At 39.2% G+C, this 14,777-nt stretch overlaps 1 long non-coding RNA gene across 1 annotated transcript in view; it reads right to left on the bottom strand.

The window, feature by feature from the left end:
- Nucleotides 1-13,625, bottom strand: part of LOC111768888 (uncharacterized) — a 56,100-nt gene extending 42,475 nt beyond the window's left edge. The window contains exon 1 of the long non-coding RNA XR_011428188.1: nucleotides 13,421-13,625. This is a non-coding gene — a long non-coding RNA (uncharacterized lncRNA). The remainder of the gene's footprint in view (nucleotides 1-13,420) is intronic.
- Nucleotides 13,626-14,777: the final 1,152 nt, after the last annotated feature.

Genomic DNA, 14,777 nt, shown 5'->3' with positions numbered 1-14,777 from the left:
TTGAGAATTCAGCTGAGTACTGATAAGCAGATGCATGTAAGAAAGCTACCCAAGCTCAAGCCAGGGGAAAAAGCCACCTGAAAGGATTAGAGGGAACAATGCCTAGTGTTCATATAGTGTAGAGATTAGTGCCTGTTACCACCAGCTAGACTGGAAAACCTCATGATTCACACTATTCCTACCCAACAAGGTAAAATCACAATGTCTGGCACCCAGTCAAAAGTTACATGTAAAGAAGCAGAAAAATGCAACCCATGATGAGGAGAAAAAAATCAATCAATTGAAACACAGATGTTGGAATTAGCAGACAACAACATTAAAATAAATATTTTAACTGTTTTCCATATTGCATAAAGTTAAGTAGAGTAACGGAAGATATACATTAAAAGAATAAATAAAGCTTCTAGAGATGAAAACTACAATGTTTGAAATAAAAATGTGTGAAGTGAAAATATACCGGATGGGATCAACAACTGAGTAGACATGACAGAACAAAAGATTAGTCAACTTGAAGACAGCAATAGAAACTACCCAAGATGAAATGCAAAGATAAAAAGAATCCAAAAAGAAAGAAAAGGGAACAAATGAGCTGTGGGACAACTTCAAGGGGCATAATATACATGTAATTGGAATCCCTGAAATGATTTACAGGGATAGAAAAAAAATATTTGAAGAGCTAACAGACAAAATTTTTCTAAATTTGATGAAAAACTTTAAAACCCCAGATCCAAGACTCTCAACAAACCCCAAGCACAAGAAACAAACAAAACTATACCAAGTTGTGGTTAGTTGGTATAGTTTTGGTTAGTTGGTATAGATACATGATAATCAAATTGCTCAAAACCAGCGATGAAGAGACAAATCATAAAAGCAGCCAGAGGAAAAAAAAGACCCATTAGATACAGAGGAGCAAAGATAAGAATGGCAGCAGATTTTTCATTAGAAACAATGCAAGTGAGAAGACAGTGGAGAAACATCTTTAATGAAATGAAACAAAAGACTATCAGCCTAGCATTCTATACCCTGGGAAAATATCTCTCTGAACAAAGGCAAAATAAATTTTTTTTCAAACATAAAAAAGCTGAAAGAATTCATTACCAATTGCCCATGAGGTGGTACAGCGTTATCTGAAAGCGGACTTAGATTAGTTTCAAATGTATATTACAAACTCTAGGGCAACTGCTAAAAAAATTCTTTAAAGAAGTATAATTAATGTGCTTAGAGAGGAGAAGAAATGGAATCATATTAAATGCTGAATTAAAACCAGAGAAGGCAGAAAAAGGGAAAGATAAAGGGGATGGAAAAAGATATACCATACTAATGCTAATCAAAAGAAAACTGGAGTAATTATATTAGTTTCAGATAAAGCAGACTGCAGAACAAGGACCAGTTTCAGGAATAAAGAAAGGCATGACACAATAATAAAGGGGTCAATTCTCCAAGGAGATATAAGACTCCTTAATATGTACACATTGAACAGCAGAGCATCACAATACACAAGGCGAAAACTCACAGAACTGCAAGAAGAAATAGACAAATATTATAGTCGGAGACTTCAACACCCGTCTTTCAGTAACTGATAGATAGATCCAGCAGGCAGAAAATCAGTAAGAATATAGTTGAACTAAACAGTACCATCAATCTACTGGATCTAATTAACATTTATAGCAGAATACACATTCTTCTTAAGGTCACATGGAATATTCACAAAGACAGACCATATTCTAGGCCATAACACACACCTAAACAAATTTAAAAGAATAGAAATCATATAAAGTATGTTCTCAGACCACAATTAAACTAGAAACTAGGAATTAAACTAGAAATTAATAAGAGATAGCTGGAAAATTCTAAAATATTTGGAGATTAAAGAAGATACTTCTAAAAAGACTCATCATTCCAAGCATTTGTGATGTGTAGAACTGGAACTCTCACACGCTACTGAGGGGAATGTAAAATAGTACAGGCACACACATTTAATGATGTTTTTGTCAACAACAGACCATATATATGACAGTAGTCCCCTAAGATTAGTACCACATAGCCTAGGTACGTAGTAGGCTATACCATCTATTTGTGTAAGTACACTCTATGATCTTCGCACAATGAGGAAATCTCCTAATGACGAATTTCTCAGAATGTATTCCCGTTGTTAAGCAATGCATGACTGCACAACCACCTTGGAAAATAGTTTCAGTTTCTTAAAAAGCTATATAGACCTACTCCATGATCTAGACATTCCATTCCTAAATATTTACCCAAGTGAAATGAAAGCATATATCTATATAAAGACTTATACATGAATATTCATAGCAGCTTTATTTGTAATTGCCACAAACTAGAAACAATCTGAATATCCTTCAATAGGTGTATGGATAAACCATTATAGCATAGCCATACAATGAAACACTCCTCCACAATAAAGAGGAACGAACTACTGATAATGCTATACTCTGGGTGAATTGCAAAGTTAATTCCTGAGTCAAAGAAGCCAGACAAAACAAGAGTACATATTGTATGGTTACTTTACATAAAATTCTAGAAAATGCAAACTAATCTATAGTGACAGAAAGCAAATCAGTAGTTGCCTGGGGATCCTGGCAAAGGTGGAGGGTAGTGTTTACATGAGGAAACTTTTGGGAGTAATGAATACGGAATATGTTCATTACCTTGATTGTGGAAGAGATTACATGGGTGTATATGTATGTCAAAATTTATCAAATTGTATACTCAAATATGTGTAGTTTATTGTATTAAACAAAGAAAGCTGTCTTTCAGATGTATATACTGCAAAGATTGAGGGAAAATGGAATTTATATAATATAAATATTTCTTTTGCCCTGAACCAGATTAAGGCATTTTCCAATCTAAGGGTCTTTTACTGGTTAGCTCAGTTGGCTACCACAGAGTGATAAACTAAGTTTGTGCAGCCCATGTCATTTTGTTTTGTTCCATGAATTGTTCTTTTGGCAAATATGTGCTTGGTTATGAGGGTAACAAGGTGAGAGTACACAGAGAGAAAAGCCTCAGAATAAAGGATGGTAGGTCAGGAACACTATCTTCTTATGTGAAAGACAGCACACCATATTTCTACAAGAAGGTATTTATATCTACAGTTTTACCAAGCATCTCCTTGCAAATGTCAGCTCCTAGAACAGAACACACATTATTTATGAGCGCATCATAGAGCATCTGGGACTTAGACTATTTGATGAGAATGAGGATGTTCCAGCCAATCTTGATTTTGCTCTAAAAATCTACTTAATTTTGCAGCTGCTTAAAACAAGTGTGGCCTTCTAGGGCTCTAAAAAAGGCAAATGAGCAAATATAACCCATTCTCTTAGACATTGTCTGAATATCATGGGGTTGACTTTGTGTGACTAGGTTTTTAGATTCTGGGCACGTGGACCTTTATTTATTTTCATGGCAAACTTAAGCACCTTTGCGGTTTTCCCTGGCGATCTATTGATGACCTCTTCAGTTACGGGATTCTTAACCAAAGGGCAGTTTACCCAGTGTTTAACTTGCTTTAGCCCGTCATCTCTAGATATCATTAACTTAATCATACTTTAAGCCTATTCTACTACATTGAGAAGAAAGAGAGGAAGATTAATACATTTTTTAAATGCTTAGTAAGTTAGGTGAAGATATTAAATGAAGCAATGCTTCTAAAAGTTTTTGTTTTTACAGATAACATGAATAGCTTTTCTCCAATGAACCTGCTTCTTCAGTCACTCTTCCATGAGTTGGTTTTTCTTTCTGGGACCTTCGAAATGAGTGTCCATTGAGAGGTACAATTAGATATGTAGAGCATATGTGTAAGACAGTAAACACTCTTCACTCTGAACATGAATCTAACATACTGTCGGACCTCTCATATGGACCTTAGCAGAATGTACTCAACATCATTATTTTCTTTCTATGTAGAGATCCTTTCTCCCCGACAAAGGTGTGAGTTAACTGAAGACAAAGATTGTATCTGCCTCTTTGAGTCTCAATATTGAATATATCTAACTTTTAATCATGTTACTTTAAAAAAATCTTCTTCAAAGTCTAAATATAAAAGGGCAGTAGAATTTGAGCAGATTACATCTGAAATCAACATGTATGGAGCGCTACCCTTGATACCTGGTACTGTGCTAGACCTGAGTGAAGTACAAGGATACGTCAAGTCATCACAGAAGTCGAATGAGATCAGACTGAAGAGGACCCCCTGTTCAAGGCCAAGGGGCTTGGACAGGATAAAGAACCATTAAAGGTCTTTAAGCAGAAGGAGGACAAGACGGAAGACAGTTTTTACGAAGATTGGTCTGAAGGAATTACACAAGATGAATAAATTCAGGGCAAACTAAAGGCAAAAAGACTAACCAATAGGGTAGTTATGGACTGAAGTTGTTCAGCTGTGGGAATAAGACTGAAAGGAGTGAAAGCAGTCCCGGGAGAAAGGAAGACAACCACGGGCAGAAGGCTTGATAATGGAACCACAACATCGATTAGATGACTCCTAAGGATTTGTCTCTATTATTTTTATTCTTTGCTTATATATCTCCCTTCTTCCAAAATAGAATTTCAGGGAGTTTACAAAACTTCATACAGGATAACATAAGATTTAAAATAAGCTGATCACGAAATTGGAACAAAGGAATAGCTATGGTTAGAAAATAAGATAAAGCCAAGAGTACGGTTGTCATACAAAATGCATGCTGTGAGGAGAACACGATCTCGTACTTGAATCACTGTGTAAATAGGATAAACGACAAACCATTTCTCAGGATAAGTCCAATAGTCCCTGATACCAAGAACAGAGAGAAATTTCTCTCCATGGTCTGCAGACAAAAGATATTGTACTCTCTGGTGAACAATAACTGTCCTCAACAATATTCTTAGAGTAAATACATCCAGTAATGTAGGCAGTTGGCATAACACCAGGAGAAAAAGTAAAAATTAGTGAGACTAATGGAAATGAGAGGCTCCAAAACAACAGGATCCATTTTTGGCTGGTCCAACTTAATTTGGGGATAGATTTTTTTTTAAATCTCTGGACATCATGGTCCTCAAAATGTGATCTATATACTGTCAATATAAACTAGGGTCGTTCATTAAAATATGTAGATTCCTGGGCCTCCCCCAAGATGTAATGAATCAGAATCTTTGGGGAAGGGGCCTCAGGAATTTAGTTTTATAAAAAGCTTCTCAAGCAATTCTGATGCACACTGATGTTTGAGAAACTTTTACTACAGCCAAGTTTTTCAGGCTATGGGTAGACTCATTATGGGGTATTAAACAAATTCAGTGAGTCAAGATGAGAATTTTTATTTATATACTTATTTTTCCTGAAGAAGGTTGGCCCTGAGCTAACATCTGTTGCCAATATTCTTCTATTTCACTTGAGGACAATTAGCCCTGAGCTAACATCTATGCCAATCTTTCTTCACTTTATATGTGGGCTGCTGCCACGGCATGGCTGATGAGTGGTATAGGTCCATGACCAGGATCTGAACCCACGAACCCAGGCCACTGAAGTGAAGCGTGCTGAACTTAACCACTACATCACAGGGCCAGCCCCAAGATGAGCATTTTTAAAGATGAAATACAAAACAGAGTATTTCAGAATATATCAGAGTGCCCCAAGTTGTAAGGATATGGAATTAGAGTAAGTATTCTTTAGGGTAAATTTTGTGAATACATACGTATTATTATATGAAATAGATATAATTTAACATAATAAATTTAAAGATATGTTTGTATGTGTATATATATATATATAAAACCTAGTGACTATGATATATATATATGACATCACGATACATAAGCATTTATCTTATGGTCACTGTGTATTTTTTCCCATGAAAACCACTAGCTAGAGAAAGTCTTCAGACATCCTTCCCTTTGGCTGGTTTTCTCCACTCAGTTTTCCTTAAGCTCTGAGCCGCAGTGAGTCTGAACGCATACCCATGAGAAGAACCCTGTAGCCAGCGGCATCTGTCCTAAACTGTCAGCCCAGCTGGGACAGGAGTGAGTTACATTTGTGAGCAGGGGAGAAGTTAGACAAGAACCAGAAATTAAATAGAAGGCCAGACACCTCAAGGAACTCCCTGAAGACCTCCCCAAGAGTGCCCTCAAGACATAATTTGGGGTCTACCTAACACAGATGTGGAGTGAGCAGGGCTGGGTTTATCTCTGCAGCTGAACTGTTCTTTTTCTATCTGACCACTTTCCCTTTCTCTTCCAAAGTACGCCCTCCCCCCTCTACTCGGGAAAGATCTGATCTTTGTGAATCTAGGGCCTTTGAGTTGAGGCCTCTGTTCCCTGCCTTCTCCACCTAAGAAATACCCATATTTCAAGACCAAGCTGAAGTTCCACCTTCTTGGTGGAAAGTTTTGAAAACACAGATAAGTACAAAGAAAAAATTTTAACAAAAGCCAAATGAAAATCAGGGTTCCCTTCTCTGAATTTCTACATTTATTTATTCATTATCATGATTTATCTTTTATGACTTCATGCATTCACTCTAAACAAATGTCTATTAAGCACCTATTATGTGTCAGGTTCTGCGATTGTAAGAAATTTATATGGCTTTGAACTCTCCACAGTGCTCAGGCAAATGACTTGTATATATTCAGTACTCAACATACACTGTTGACTAACTGGCTATTAAGATGAATTTTTGCTTCCTACTTAGGTTTTTCTTTTTCCTTTTTCATTTTTTTAATAAAAAACTAAATAATAATAGATGCACAGAAAGAACATGAAAGTTTGCAGCAAACTGAATGGCAGGTAACTTTACTCATTTTCTCACACTTTTACAATACAGGGCTGCTCTTGTGTAGATATGGCCTTCTTAAATCATATTTAACCAAATTAAAACAACTTATCAGGAATGTATCTGAATACATTCCAAGCATCACTTATCCTAAAAAAGCAAGTCAATTGAATGCATAATTAATTCTTTCATTTGTTTCAATATGATCCATCTGAGATACTTAAATGAATACCTATAAACTCACATCTCCCTAGGAATATCTCAAACCAAAAGCTAAGAATGACTTGGTCCTTTCTCAGTTAAACAAGCTTTAGGAGTGAAAATATTGCCTGTATGCATTTTTAAGCAATCAAAATATCTCCATAGATAAAAAAACTTTTACTGAATTTCTGTGGTTGAATAGTTTGAAACTATTAGGAAGCTGGATCCATTAACACTCCTACAATAATACTTTTGAAATACATAATAATATATACTAACTTCAGAAAATTTTGAAAACATAGATAAGCACAAAGAAAACACTTATAACAACTCATCTGTATCCCCACCACCTATGAATAAGCACTTGGAATGTATCCTCCTAGGTCTGACTTAAGAAGTCTTTCGTTTATTAATTATTTATGTAAAATCTTTGGATTTACTAGCCCTAGGGCTGGGACTTTGTCATCCAGCCTTAGACATAGTAGTAGAATCAGATAGAAGAAAATAATGTGGAACAGGCAGTCTTTTCAGAGAAAATTCATTATGCATCTTTCTTAATGCAGCTATTAAAATGAGGGAGGAAAACTTAACAAAAGGTAATTTTATCACCAGGACAAGATATGCTATTATTGCCTTAATAACCAAATTACTCCGAGATATTACTTTCACTCAAGAATGTTATATGCTTAATAAGAAGTGCCAGGACGGGATGTGCTTGGCATTTTCACACTCGTTTATTGCAGTACCTCAGAGCATTACAGAATGTTCAATTGAAGTGTAATTTCCCAGCTAAGTTACAGCTCTGCAAAGAGTTAGGAAACTCAAACCCTAGATTTTGTCCCAGAGATTTTGAAGTTTAATGTTATTATGACTATCTCACATGCCAAGGTAAGCCCAACAGTGTTAAATTACACTCATGAGAATAGAGTGAAACTACAATCACTAACTTACAACAAAAAAAACCCCACAGATCTAAACTGCTGCTTTAAAAGAGACATAACTAATGTCAGTATTGGAAAGATGAAGCAACTTGATCCCTACATACTAACGTCAATATGTCAATGCACATTCGACCGTAATGACAATATAAAAAACGGAAGAAGGTCAGAATATCTAAGCGTGATGTCAAAGTCTACACCACATTAAATTTGCTCAAAGACCAAAGACATTGTAACTACCAATCTTAACTGCATTCTGCTAAGTTTAATCACAATTGAACCCATAATTTATTTCCGGGATCTCTAAGACATCCCTGGCTAGTACTCTGGAATTTTTTACCTAACACTTCAGGGATTGAAATATTTTAAGATTCTAAGCCTATAATAGCATATTCATAGATAATTATATGCTGTGGGATGTATAATACGATTCCCTGATCTTTTGATAACACTGGGACCCGTTGAATGAGAGCCTGAGTGAAAGCAGTAATTCAAAATTTCCTTCCTTTGTGATTTTTTGGTCTAAATCTCACCATTACTTTTTCATTGTTTAGACCTTATTGTATTAAAAGGCAGGGCAGGCCCGATAAGAGCAAAGGAAAGGCTTAACACAGTTTGGAGAAGGGAGCATGGATTTCCTCCAGATTCAGCACAGAGACCCACCCTAGGGGCTGGGAACCATGGGAATTTCCTACTGAAGGATGTACCAGTCTACAGCTTAATTTTCCCCATAAGATTAATGGGACCTGGAATACGGAACATTCTCCGAGTCTGGGTAAAATCAAGTAACACAAGCGAGAAGTTTAAGTGAATTTCTCTTTTTTATGAATACCAGTATATTGTCAAGGAGACCCACATATTACACAAAGGGAGAAAAAATGTTTCTCCTGCAACTCCTATGAACTGTGAAGAATTGAAATTATATGCTTGAGGACAGAAACAGCACAAAGCCGCAGAAGAAAAAGAACTTGAAAGCTACTTCTAAAACCAATGAATGTCACATATTATGCTCACAGGATATCCTATCCAAAAGGATTTGCTTCTTTCAACCATCCTGCAACTCACAGCTGTGACTGTCACATTCTTGAGATGAAGCTGTGCTCCATGTCCACTTAAGCCTGATATGCTATGAAAGCTGCCAACCACAAATATGCAGCCACTGGAGCATCCTGCCCTCCCATCACTACCATAGACACTTTGGATACTGCTTGATTTATGAAAGTGATAAGTGATTCTACCAGAGCAGTGGTTCTCAACAGGGGCTGGTTTTACCTCTCAGGGGACATTTGGCAATGTCTGGAAACATTTTTGACTGGTCTCAACTCGGAGGGCGGGAGTGGGTGTTGCTACTGGCAGTCCATGGGTAGAGGCCAGAGATGCTGCTAAACATCCTACAGCACACAGAATAGCCCTTCCACAGGAAAGAATCGTCTTGCCCAAAATGTCAATAGAGCCTATGCTGAGATACTCTGAACTCGAATTTTATTTTTTGCACAACTGCTCCATGGAAATGGGCATGGATGTGTAAGGGTGAAATGGGAATGTATTTATTTGTTCCTTTATTTCTCCACCCCTCAAAACCCTCTTCTCTACCTTTATATAACTGGGCACCATTCTGCTTTCACCTAAATCTATGGCTTCTTACTGAAAGACACCAAGGGTCACTTTTAGCACAAAACAAATGTTTCTCTCTTCCAGGAGCCGAATGGTCAGTGCTAACTTTTCAAGTGTCTTCAACTATTTTGATGAATTGAGGTTCTTCTCTAGCTCATGAAGGAAAACAACGCAGATAATGGTCTCTGCAGCTGTTGGTAAGTTTGCATGTTGAGTATTTTTTGTCTAGATTAGCTGCCCTGGCTACATTCATTCATGCACTTGACCCAGCAAAATGCCTCATTCCTAAAATAGGGTAGTCAAAGAAACCAGATGAACCTGGAAGGAAACATGAAACCATGGGAAAGAAGATAAGGCTGACCACCCAATCATCTCATTTTCAGAAGAATCAAAGTCTTGCAATGCCAAGGCCACCTGCTAAAGTCCAGAAAAAGAAACATTGGAAGAAGACAGAAATGCTGATGAGGATGCAATGATAGGCCAAACTAGAAATAGAGGTTGGGAGGCCAGGGGAGACCATATTTCTATTCCCATAACTACCTCATAACCATCCCCCCAAATAGAGGTATTGCCTGCCTTCTGTTAAAAGCACCAAAGGATAACCCAAATCTTCCTTGTTATACATCACAGAGCTCACAGCCTTATTCTAATCAAAAGGAAGACAGCTCTGCTTCCAGGAATGTCTGAGTCTGTAAGCAGAGTGGCCTAAGTGACCTAATAAGCCCTTATCTGCTATTGCCCTTTGACATAGAACACATTTTTATTCCACATTTCTGTGTTACAGAGAATACAATGTGAGGGAAAAGGCCAAGCCTGTTATATATACCCTTATTGGAGGAATGGACTTGAACTTATAATTCAGCAGAGTGACATAAAGGAGGATCCCTTGCTCAAAATAAGTTTTCCACTGTCTACCACAAGGCCTGAAAGTCCACCATTAGCCAGTCATTCCTCTTTGCTGCTTACACTCCAGCTACATGAGAGTGTGGTTTTTCACACTTCAGGATTCTGTTTCCTGTCCCCATTCCCTTTATCATGCTATTCCTCACCCTCAGCCCTACCTTTGTTTTCCCTTTCTTTAAGATTAGGCTCAGGTGTCATTTTTAGAGAACTTCCCTTTTGACCCTACCCTCACCCCTTTTCTGTGCTTCCATAATAACCAGTTCATATCAGCATCACTGTACTTAAGACATTTTCACATCTATTCACATTTCCAGTGGATCTCAAATGTTTAGTGAGAAAAATATTCACTTGAGGAATTTGCTAAAAATGCAGAGTCCCTTTCCCTGTACAGAGATTTTGAGTCAGTGAGTGTGGAGTAGGCCCAGGAGATTGCGTTTGTAAATAAACCTTCCCTGGTGATCCTGACACTGGTGTCCACCAACAACACTGGAGAACTCGGCCTTGTCTGCACCCAGAGTCCCTTGACACTGGAGGCTAGGAGCCATCTTTAATTCATCTTCATATCTCCAGCCCCAATCCAGGGCCAATCCATAGCACAGGGAAAGTCCAGGCTTGAAAAGAGTTGTTGAATAAATGAGTCCTGAAACATCCCTGGTTGAAAAAACAAAGTCTTAATGTGTTGTAGGTGAGAGTGTGAGTTCAGGAAAGGAAATTAGAAGAGAGGGGCGATGGAAAATGCCTGAAATCTCATTTCCAGTTGCTTCACACTTTGCCGAGAAACACTATTACAGGTTTTTCCTTCACTTTCAGCATTAGGTGCATTACTGAGCTCTCCTCTGCCCACCATGCATGGTGTTACACCAGTCAGCTACCCGTGGACTTTGATATCATCTTCACACTGCATCCCTACCCTTCTAGGATCGCAGTCAGGAAGAGGGCATGCTTTATGTTAAACGCTCTCCTGTACTTTTTCATCACCCAGTCTTAACTGGTAGTGCCCAGCCGAAGACAGAATGTTTTAGAACTCAATTTGAAAGAAAGTCAGGAGAGGGTCTTGTAATATCACAACACTTTTAGCAAATATAAAGAATATTCTGTACTTGTACAACTAGTAAAATCAGGAAAGGAAAACATATCCTGGTTTGTAAAGCAAAGCCTCGTGTGTGCTCTATTTGGTATAGATGTTAGCCAGATTAGGAAAGAAAAAAGGAGCGTGTGTGCACATAAGTGGGTGTGCAGTTAAAAATGAGCTAGCCAAGAATTTTCTAGTTTCCTATTAGAGCAAAATGGTTTTGATTCTTTGTCCCGGTGTCTCCCATCCTGGTTCAGTGGGAGTTCAAAATACTACTTGTCCAACCCTCAGGGTCAAAGAGTTCCGCTATTTTCTTTTCAGGCTGTTTGATGTTAGTGGCTTGATTACCAATATAGTGATGTAGCAAAGAGTTTCATTTCAGGAGGTCTTAGTACCACATGTCAAGAAATACGAAGAAAAACATGCTTTATGTCTCCAATACACACACACAGACACACACATGCTACAAACACTGATTTTTCCCTCTCCCCATAACAAACCCCTTTCCAAACATTCCATCTAAAAAGCTTTCCATTTAAATATTTTTTAACAAACTTTTTACTTTGGAATAACCTTAGATTTACAAAGAAGTTGCAAAGAAAGCACAGAGAGTTCTCCTATACACTTAATCAATTTCTCCCTATGTTTACATCTTACATAACCTTGGTCCTTTGTCTAAACCAGGGGATGACAAACTACAGCAGCCTACAGACCAAATCTGGCCTCCTGCCTGTTTTTGTAGGGCCTAGAATCAAAGAAGGAGTTTTATATGTTTAAATGGTTGAAAAAAATCCAAAGAAGAATAATATTTCATGACACATAAAAAGCATGTGAAATTCAAAATTCAGTGTCCATAAACAAAATTTGATAGGAACACAGTCACGCCCATTCCTTTACGTATTGTCTGCCGACCTTTACCACTATTATGGTAGAGCTGAATAGTTGCAACAGAGACCATGGAGTCCACAAAGCCCAAAGTCTTTACTTTTCGGTCTTTAACTGAAAAATTTGCTGACTCCCAGTCTAAAGTAAGAAATTAACATTGTTACATTACTATTTGCTAAGCTACAGACTGTATATCACTAGTTTTTCCACTAATGTTTCACGATGCAATCCAAGATACCACATTGCACTTAGCAAACAGTTTTGTATGGTGAGCATCTGTCTATTTCTCCACCAGGTGCATGATCCAACTTTGGAAAATATTCCTGCCTAACAAATGAATTTCAGCTGGTCACTTGAACAGGATTTGTTTTTGTTGTTTGTATGGGGCTGTTTACATGTTTTACACAATAGCCAGACAGTTTAATATAACATCTGGCCTAGGAATGCCGTGAACTTGAAGATGGAGGAAGAGCTATATTTGTTCAAGCAGTCCACGCGCTGGGCCAAGGCAGGGTACCAACTCAGGCCCTTCAGAAAAGGGGACTCCCGATGTCTCCCATCATACGATGTGAGGCCTTCCCATGGTCCCACGCAATCCCTGCCCCAGCTCCCTGTCCTTTGTTTCCTCTTCCCCTAGCCTGGCCTGTGAACAGCGCGGCTCTCCCTTTCACCCGGCTGCGCGGCTTTCAATGGGCTCGGCAGGCACAGGCGGGCAGCGTCCGGTTGCCGGGCAACGTCCCGAAAGGCAGCACACGTTGCCGCCAGGGCCGAGACACATCCGCACCAGCCCGTCTGCGCCGCGAGCCTACGGCCTGATTTCTCCCCCTCCATTGTTGTAGCTAACACAAAAGGCTACAACTCCAGTGTGGTCAAGGGGCCTGCGCTGAATTACGCGCCAGGCCATTCTTTGGGCCAGAGCCTTTGTGGGTTGGGATGCATCCCCTCTCCGTGCCAGAACTCCGGGCTGTCACACGCAGGCTGAAGCGCTTCGCAAGCGTGGGCGAGTTGTCTCCCTCCCTCCCTTCGTTACATCCACCCACCTACCGCCTTTGTTCCTTTCAGCTGGCGGCCAGGCCCTCGTTTGCCTTTTGGCTGGTATGAGATCACCCCGGCGGCGGTCTTGGGCATTCCTCCCCACTCGTTTCCTTCTCTCTCAAGTTGAGCGCCGCATATAAAATCCCAGGCCTATTCGGTCATCTTTTCTTATCTCCTTCTCAACCATCCCCCGCTCTCCCCATCCCTCTCTCTCAAGTTTCTAAGGCTGCTGTTGCCATGGAACTCAAACAATTTAAGAGATGAAGGGAGCTTTTCTATGGTGTCTGCCAAACTCCCCAAACTTCAGAGGCTGAAGTCAGCGCAGAGTCCTTGGGATTTCCCAGGGCCCCCATGTCCTCCAGTCTGAAGAGTATTACGTTTAATTCACCACCCTCTATTCCCTAACCCAGTGTTCAACATCATATTGGGATTCGGGGAAATTCGGTGGTGAATTGGGAAGAGAAATGTTAAACGTTAAGTCATGCTTAGGAGCAGTTACATGTAAAGCTGAAAGGGGTCTCCCTCCAAAGGAAAACATCCTAAGACATGAGTCTGTTTTTCTTCAACAGTGTTAAATGGACAGTGTAACAATGACTTGCTGAGGGAGACGTGCATGAAGGTAACACTAAGCTGCCTGGCTTTTTTTTTACTATTATCAATGTGAAATGCCTGTTGTTCAGCTAGAGTTCCCAAGTGTGGGCTCCACCCACAGCGCCATCCGCAGGCCAGGGGTGGAGGCGCAGGCACTTGCCTTAGATCTCAGCGCAGTGCCAGCGTGGGAATCCAGGTGTAGCTTGCACCTGCAGCCTCCTGCCATCTCTGTATTTCTCTCGTTATTTCTGCCCCCTTTCCCATAATATTCTGTTAAAACCCAGGCACAATGTAATAAGGTAGGCCATGAGAGGGATTCCAACTATAGTTATAACTTATTTTTAATACAGAATTCATATTATGGAGGTGGAAGGGAGAAAGCAAAAGTCTATATGCCTTTAATCTATTTTAACTTTTTCACTTGGTCAATGTCAAACTCCAGTTACCATAAGTAAATCAAGCAGGGGGTGATGTGTGAATATTTGTCAAGACTATGTAGCACAAACACTAACCCATCAGAACAGATGCCCTAGCAATAAGCATATACCCTGGCCAGTAGCCTGCATGGGTGGGAACCAGCTGATCACTACTGCTGACACCCACTGGGATCACAGCTCCATGCTAGGCAATTGAGTAAAGAGTGGGGGGAGTTCTAAAATGCAAAACATTGTCTTTTCCTCACAGTATTTATTATTTCCTTTTAAAAAAAATGAAACTAGCATATATGAAATGATGCCAGGTGATAGAAGACAATAAAATTAACTATTCCTAGCTT

This window comes from Equus caballus, chromosome 18 (genome assembly GCF_041296265.1).
Source record: "Equus caballus isolate H_3958 breed thoroughbred chromosome 18, TB-T2T, whole genome shotgun sequence".
NCBI classification, from domain to species: Eukaryota; Metazoa; Chordata; class Mammalia; order Perissodactyla; family Equidae; genus Equus; species Equus caballus.
The sequence above is the reverse complement of the archived record's forward strand: the minus strand, read 5'-3'. Positions and strand labels throughout refer to the sequence as shown.